This window comes from Arachis hypogaea, chromosome 5 (assembly GCF_003086295.3).
Source record: "Arachis hypogaea cultivar Tifrunner chromosome 5, arahy.Tifrunner.gnm2.J5K5, whole genome shotgun sequence".
In the NCBI taxonomy this organism is placed as follows: domain Eukaryota; kingdom Viridiplantae; phylum Streptophyta; class Magnoliopsida; order Fabales; family Fabaceae; genus Arachis; species Arachis hypogaea.
In genome coordinates this window covers 67,020,832-67,029,874 of record NC_092040.1, presented here as the reverse complement: position 1 = coordinate 67,029,874, position 9,043 = coordinate 67,020,832, and positions in this window count along the sequence as shown.

Here is a 9,043-nt window from a genome sequence, read left to right as displayed (position 1 = left end):
AGAACCTTGCCCTGCCCTCCACAAGGGCAGTATCGGGCTCACCAAGGAAAGAATTCAAAGGAAAAATGTCACCCATGCATGCCACAAGATTCGAACAAGGAACCATGAGGAAGCTAGGACTTAAGGTTGATTGCCGTGCCAAGAAACCAAGGAAATTAATTGAAAGTGTGCCACAGCCGTGTTTCGAACACGGGACAGCAAAGTAGAAACGAGGGCAGGGCAGCATTTGGGTTGGTGCACAAATCTGGCGCACCATGGCACGTTCCTGGCAGCATCTGGCGCACCATGGCACGTTCCTGGCAGCATCTGGCGCACCAAGCTCAATCCTGGCAGCACCAAAATTTCCTGCCCTGCCCTCCGCGAGGGCAGGGCAGCATCCTATGCACCAAGCTCAATTCTGGCGCACCAATTTTTTATTCTGGCGCACCAACTCCTGATTCTGGCAGCACCAAGGCAATTTCTGGCGCACCAACTTTTCCTGCCCTGCCCTTGGCGCGGGCAGGGCAGCATCTCACGCACCAAGGCCGCACCAAACTCGCACAAGGCTGCACCACGCCGCACCAATCGTCCGCACCATGCACCAATTTTCTGCCCTGCCCTCCACAAGGGCAGGGCAGCCTCCTGGGAGTCACAATTTTGGGCCGAAAAATTCAATTAAAAATCCATTTTAATTCATTTCTTCACCAAATCAAAAGCCCATCCAAATCCCAAAATCCAAGAATAGAAAGTGTATAAATAGAAGCTAGTTTGATGTAATTAGGACCTTTTACCACTTTTACCTTTACTTTTGAATTTTACTTTTGAGCTTTGGCAATTGTTCTTGGGTGACTTTACTGAGAATTCTAAGAATTGGGGAGGAGAATTGATCTCTCTTCTTCCTCATTCTTGCCTGAGCACTTCTAATCTTCTGTTTCTGAGTTTTGGGTGTGAGAAATTGAGGAAATTCTATCTCAATTCCCATTCAAATTCTCTTAAATTCTCTTTCTGCATAATTGAATCCATTTACATTTTCTTTACTGCTTTCTCTTCTAACTCTTGTCAATTGCTTTGTTAACTTGGATCTAGGAAGGCAAATAGAGATCTAGGCTCTGCTACCTAGTCTCTTGAGACCTGAGACCCAATTTTACTTTTGGTTCTTCTGTGAACCTTGCTGCATTTTATTTTAATTTCTGTTTAAGCTTTCATTGCTTCTAATTCAATTCCTGTTCTGTTAATTGTGTCAATTCAATTCTTCTTTGTTTATGTTTTGCAATCCCAGTCCTCAATTCCCTTTTATATTCAAGCCATTTATCTTTCTTGCCATTTAAGTTACTGCAATTTACTTTTCTTGCACTTTAAGTTTCAGTCATTTACTTTCTTGTTCTTTAAGATTCTGCAAATTTACTTTCCTGTTCTCTAATTTACTGCACTTTTCCCTTCCCCCTTTACATTTACTGTCATTTACTTCCTGTTAAACACAAATCACTCAACCAAAACTTGATTCGCTTGACTAAATCAACCACTAAACTAAAATTGCTCAATCCTTCAATCCCTGTGGGATCGACCTCACTCATGTGAGTTATTATTACTTGATGCGACCCGGTACACTTGCCGGTGAGTTTTGTGTTGGATCGTTTTCCACACATCAATGAGTACTACTATTTTCTAGATGGGTATTCGGGCTACAACCAGATTGTTGTAGACCCCAAGGATCAGGAAAAAACTTCATCTACTTGTCCATATGGTGTTTTTGCTTATAGGAGGATGCCCTTTGGATTGTGCAATGCACCTACCACATTCCAAAGGTGCATGCTCTCTATTTTTTCAGATATGATTGAGAAGTTCATAGAAGTATTCATAGACGATTTCTCTGTGTTTGGGGACTCTTATTCTGATTGTCTATACCATCTTTCTCTTGTGCTAAAAAGGTGTCAAGAAACCAACCTTATTCTAAACTGGGAGAAGTGCCATTTTATGGTAACTGAAGGAGTGGTTCTTGGTCACAAGATTTCAAAAGATGGCATAGAAGTAGATAGAGCAAAAGTGGAGGTAATTAAAAGATTACCTGCACCTTGAATTGTCAAAGCAATCAGAAGCTTTTTAGGATATGCTGGGTTCTATAGGAGGTTTATTAAAGACTTTTCAAAGATTGCAAAATCCCTTAGCAACCTACTTGTCTCAAATACTCCTTTTGTTTTTGATAGAGAATGCATGGTAGTCTTTGATGAACTTAAAAAGAGACTCTCCTCTGCACCTATTATAGCTCCACCAAGTTGGGATCTTCCCTTTGAACTAATGTGTGATGCATCTGATTTTGTTGTTGGTGCCGTCCTAGGACAGAAGAGAGACAAGCTAGTACATGTAATCTACTATTCTAGCAAAGTCTTTAATGAGAATCAAAGGAACTATACCACCACAGAGAAAGAACTTTTAGCCATAGTTTTTGCTTTTGATAAGTATAGATCATATCTTATTGGCTCAAAAGTAATTGCGTTCACTGATCATGCAGCACTCAAGTACTTGCTTACCAAACAAGAATATAAGTCCAGATTGATTAGGTGGATCCTGCTGCTCCAAGAATTTGATATTGAGATTAAAGATAGGAGTGGAGCAAAAAACAAAGTAGCTGACCACCTCTCAAGGATCCCACAAGAAGAAGAAATACAGCAAGTTGTAGTAAATGAAATTTTCCCTGATGAACAATTGATGATGATTTAGGTAGCCCCTTAGTTTGCAGACATAGCTAACTTCAAGGCTATAGGAGAGTTACCAACAAACATCAACAAGCACATGAGGAGAAAGCTAATCAAGGATGCCAAACACTACATCTGGATGACCTCTACTTGTTCAAAAAGTGTACTGATGGTGTCCTAAGAAGGTGTATATCCCATGAAGAAGGGCAAGAGGTGATATGGCAATGCCATGGATCAGCATATGGAGGTCACTTCAGTGGAGAACAGACAGCAGTAAAGGTGCTCTAATCTGGATATTACTGGCCAATAGTATTTAAGGATGCCAAAGAAATGTTCTCAAGGTGTGATGAATGTCAAAGGGCCGGCAAGCTGACCAAGAAAAATGAGATACCATAGAAATACATATTAGAGCTAGAACTATTTGATGTATGGGGAATAAATTTCATAGGACCCTTCCCAACCTCCTACTCAAATAGCTATATATTAGTGGCTGTTGATTATGTTTCAAGATGGGTAGAGGCCATAGCTACTGCAACAAATGACAACAAGGTTGTGATAAGCTTCTTGAGAAGTAACATCTTCAGCATATTTGGAGTTCCCAGAGCTCTCATTAGTGATGGGGGTTTACACTTCTGCAACAAACAATTGGAAGCACTCCTTTTCAGATATGGAGTAAAACACAAAGTGGCAACTCCGTACCACCCACATACCAACGGGCAAGCCGAGATCTCCAATAGAGAGCTGAAACGAATACTTGAAAAAATTGTTGGAAGTTCACAAAAAGACTGGTCTAGGAAGCTAGACGATGCTCTATGGGCCTACAGGACAGCATTCAAGACCCCCATTGGGAAGTCACCATACCAACTAGTATTCGGCAAGGCTTGCCACTTACCAGTTGAATTAGAGCACAGAGCTTTCTGGGCTCTAAAATTACTCAATTTTGATGAAAGAGCTGCTGGAGAAAAGAGATTAATGCAACTCAATGAACTGGAAGAATTTAGAAATCAAGCATATAAGAATGCAAAAATCTACAAAGAAAACACAAAAAGGTGGTATGACCAAAAGATAGTAAGAAGATAGTTCATTGAAGGACAAAAGGTGTTACTCTACAACTTAAGACTCAAGTTCTTCCCTGCAAAACTTACGTCTCGATGGTCAGGACCTTTCACCATACTCAAGGTGTTTTCCTACGGTCATGTGGAGCTCATGGAAGACAAGACTCAGAGAACTTTCTCTGTCAATGGACATAGACTCAAACACTACTTGGAGGCTCATTGGAGGAGCAGAGAGTGAGCTACAAGCTCAGCTAAAGATGGAGGAATGTCAAGCTAATGACAATAAAGAAGTGCTAGTTGGGAGGCACCCCAACACTTTATCTTTTTTTATTTAATTGCTTTCCTAGAAGTAGTTTAAATTTTGTGATACGTTCAATTTTTAGGACTAGTTGTTTGATATTTGCTTTGATAGTAGATCAATTTTTTTACACTCTTTTATTTGGGATTTGCAACTCGACGAATGCATGGCTAATGATGAGTGAATGGGCTAAGGACTAGCTGAAATGCTAAGTTTGGTGTGGCCTCTCACCCACTTAATCTAGGCTTAAAAAAAACTAATAAATTAATTCTGAAGAGTAAGCCCAGAGATTAAGTTTGGTGTGGCCACCACCAATGATCACATAGTACCCAATTCACCCAAGTTGAGAGAACTTAATACCTTGGACAAGAATGAACGTGAATTAATGGATTCAGAGGAGTTGGGATCAAAAGAAAATGAAAGAATTTACATTATTCCACTCTTATGAACACATTAAATACACAATGATGAAAGCAATTTATTAAGATGCCAAGGAATTAAGTTTGGTGTTCCAAGGGACACTCATCAGTTGCAATCCAATTCACTCTTAATGAGAAGAAATGTGAAGGGTTATTTTGTCATTACTAATAGGGTCAGTTTCAATTTCAGGAGAGAAGATGGGACCCACATGGAAGACTACTCACTAAAACAAGGAAGTCAAAGTGTACTTGCACCTTGAAACTCAACACAAACAGAAGACACAGTGAGTGAGGAGTTGGCGCCTCTTCCCACGCTAGGCGCCACTTCCTAATGTGGGAAAACATTTAATTCCTTTTGTTTCCCACCTCTGAACAACAACCATTCACCCACTATAAAGGATTCACTCCCCACCTTCCCTCCCCACTTCAACAACCCCTCCAACACTCACCTTCCCATATCCTCTCATCTTCTACTACCTCCCTCTTTTCTTCATTCTTTTCTTGATTGGGACAACGTTATTTTGCTTTTTCTTTCTTTTAAACCTCCTATTCCCTATTTCTTTTCACAACTCTCCCAACCCAAATGGCACCACCAAAAAGCTCAGCCTCAAAGAAAAGAAGAACTAGGGAACCAACCTCTGGATCCTCAAGCTCTTTCAACACCTACAAGTTTCTCTCTGTATTCAACCAAAATCAGTTTTATGGTTGGGTGAGTGAGAGGGAAATCATCCCAGAAGTTGGATTTCAACTAGGGAGGAATGAACACATAGAGATCAACAATGAGATTGAGCAGATGGGTTGGTCATTTCTATGCAACCCACCAAGAAAAGTAGTTGAAAGCTTGGTGAGGGAGTTCTATGCCAATGCGGTACCTCAACCAGGGCAACAATATGGCTACATTAGTTATGTGAGGGGGAAATCCATTGATTACAGCCCCTCTAGCATTGAAAGAATGCTAATAGTAAAGAGGACAAGCTCCACTCGGAGCTATGAAGAGTGAATGAAGCAACAAGACCCTGGGTTTGAGGAGATTTTGAGCGAAATATGTGTGATGAATGTGTAGTGGATCAACGACAAGGATGGGATCCCCAACCAATTGAGGAGAAGAGATTTGAGCCCTCAAGCTAGAGGGTGGCTAGAGTTTGTAAGGAGATCCCTAATCCCTACATCCAACACTTCAGAGGTGACCAAGGAGAGAGTTGTGCTCATCTACAGCATCATGAAAGGAGAAAACATCAATGTGGGGGAGATGATTGCCAACAACATCAATAAAGTGCTGAAAAGCACCAATGACAACACAAGGTTGGCATTCCCCAACATCATACAAAGGCTGTGTGATGAGGCTGTAGTTGGGAAGATCATTGATGAAGTGCTTGTAAAGCAAGACAAGTCCATCACTGCCAAGAAGATGGCAAAAGTGGTGGTTGTCCATCCACTCAACAGGGCTAGAGAAAGAAGAGCCCATGCTCATGAACCACAACAACAACACGGAGAGGGAGAGGCTGAAGAACACCCTCAATTCCTAGCACTTCAACCACCACCACACTACCAATATCAATAATTCCCAGTAGGTTTCAATTGGGAGTAACTGCAAGGAGATGTACACCGAATGAGGGGAGATATACACCACTTGAGGGAGGATGTCAACCAATTCAAGAAGGCTCATCAACAACAATGGAGCCAAGTCAACCAAAACATTCAACAAATCCAAAAGACTTGGGAGCATATGAGAAAGGAGCAACAAGAACATTTGACTGGAAAGAAGTGCGGAGCGCACTAGATTAAATAGGAGAGCAAGGCAAGTGGCAGCAGAGGAACCTAGCCGAATTCAGGCATCTCTATGATGCCAGGACATTGTCCAGAAGGTAGTATGACATCAACACACAAGCAAAGATGAATCACTTGTGTAATGCTATTGCCGCTCTAAACCCAAGATATCCAACTTTCATGCAAGGGATAGAAGAGCTAAGTGCAAGACAAGAGGAAATCTTAGCCAAACATAAGGAAGATGAGAGGAATTACATGAGGAGGCTAGGATTTTGGAAGCCCAAGGATGCCAAGGCTCAAGAAGGTTCCTCCAACCCAGATGAAGGTGGCTCATCTCCTCCTAAGAAGAAGGACAAGGGAAAGGGGCCAATGAACTGAAGATGAAGCTGCTCAAGGTTGTTGAGTCCCATGGTTGACACTTTCTAAATTTTGCATCCTGTTTAACTTTTGTTTTATTTACTCTTTGAATAATCATGCTAGGATAGTTTATGTTTTATGCTTAGTTTTTAATTTCTGTTTGAAGTCTTTATGAGTTTTTTTTTCAAGAAAGAAAACGCAATGTATTTCAAGTCTTCACTTCAATTAAATAAAAGTAGAAGTTGTCTCTATAAGAGTTACTGTGAGTTGTACAAAAATAATAAGAGAGACCAAGGCCAAGATGGAACATCAAACAAACTAAAAAACAAAAGGCTAAGTGTAGAACCTTGGATGAACCAAAAAGAAAATGAGTCATGAAGAGAACTATTCCTAGAAGGTATAACAAAGGGAAGGCTAAGGCGTGTTTCTTCAATATCCATAGAACCAAGAGGTAGTAAGCAATAAAGACCCAAGGCTCTGAGCATCAACTACTAGGATAGAAAAGAAAAAGAAACATGAAAAAGAAACTCAAAAAGGAATAATAATCCTAGTAGATGCTTGTGGTGAAGATGTGTCAAGAAGAGACCTGGACAAGTAAGTTCTTAGGGGTGTCTCAATACCTAGTACCCTAAAACCAACTGGTTTGGGAGTGCTAATTGAAAGCCTAATTAAAGGGTTGTCTTGAGACAAAATACTTAGATTCGTGTTCAAGAAAGCAAAACAACATTTACTAATAGAAAGGACCCCTAAGGCCTATACCTGAGTAAGCCCTCAAGGATCCAAGAGCTTTCCATGGCAATTGAGACATTCATACATGTGTTAGACACTTAGTTTCACTCTTAGTTGTATTGAAATCTTTTAAAGCCAAAGCCTTAATATATAAAAGTACTCGCATTGATTTGCTTGGGACAAGCAAAACTTAAGTTTGGTGTTGTGATGACTTGCATCATTTACCTTTCTTTCTTGCGTAAAAAGACCATAAAAGAGTACAAATCTCATTTGATCAGTACAATTCATGCATTATTTGATGAATATTATGCTACACTACTTTGAAGATGAGTTGTGCTGAATTGCAGGTGAAAAAAGTATCAAAAATGGGTAGAAGACAAGCAAGAAGCTGGGCGTGTGAAACTGGCGTATCACTTGAGGGCAAACGCCTCACAAATGCACTGGCGTGGCATGCTAGGAGCTAAGCGTGGCACACCAGTACTAAATTCCAAAAGGGAGATCCAAGCATGCATGTGGGCATGGCACGCCAAGGACTGGGTATGGCACGCTAGTGATAAATTCCAGAGAGCAAAAAGAAGAAGCACAAGAATGGCGTTGCACACCAGGCTGGGCGTGGCACGCAGGATCCATCAAACACTATGGGCGTGCCACTTGAAGTCGAAGGCGTGGCACGCTAGGAGATAGAGAGTCACTTTGGCATGCCACTTGAAGATCCAGGCGTGGCACGCCAAGCTTGAAGAATGAACAATTATATGGGCGTGCCACTTGAGCAACATGGCGTGGCACGCTGGTACAATGATCCATAGAAGGGGCTAAAGGCAAGAGAAGATTGGGCGTGCCACTTGAAGTCGAAGGCGTGGCACGCCAACCTCTCAACCTCACTTTGGCATGCCACTTGAGCAACCAAGCGTGGCACGCCAGACATCACAAGCAAGATCTGGGCGTGCCACTTAGTGTTGAAGGCGTGGCACGCCAGTCCCAAAATCTCACTTTGGCGTGCCACTTGAAGGTCAAGGCGTGGCACGCCAACCTTCAGGCGTGGCACAAGAGAGCAATAAATCTCTTCATGATGCTTGGGAGAGGTATAGAAGAATGCTAAGAAAATGTCCCATTGAAATATTTTCAGAATGGGTACAGCTAGACATCTTTTACTATGGACTTTCAGACATGGCTAAAATGTTTCTGGACCACTCTGCCGGTGGTTCCATACATATGAGAAAGACCATTGAAAAGGCTTACGAGCTTATTGAGACAGTTGTCACTAATCAGCATCTGTACTCAACTGCTGAGACTTCTATGAAAGGAGAGGTTAAGGCAATATCTACTGAACCTAACCCTCCAGAACAGGATGGCCCATTGACGTAGCAACTACACGTCCATGCCCACTAAATATTGGAATTACAAGAGGCTTTGTGGGAAACTTAGGCTTCTAACAGGAATGTAGAAGCCCAGCTGAGTCAAACAAGGCAGCAATTATCTAAGAAGATAACAGAGGAATGCTAGGCTTTTCAACTGAGGAGTGGCAAATCCTTAAACACCCAACCTCAGTGAAACAAGGGATCAAATAAAGAAAAGCTGATAAAGGAATACCAGATTGCTGTCCAAGACATCTCTGAGGGCGTTGAACACCCAAAGAGGAATGTCATTGGCGTTCAACGCTAAGAAGGGGTATCCATCCCTGGCGTTGAATGCTCAATTAGGGACAGTGACAAGGGTGTTGAACGCCTACAAGGGAATAATATTCCT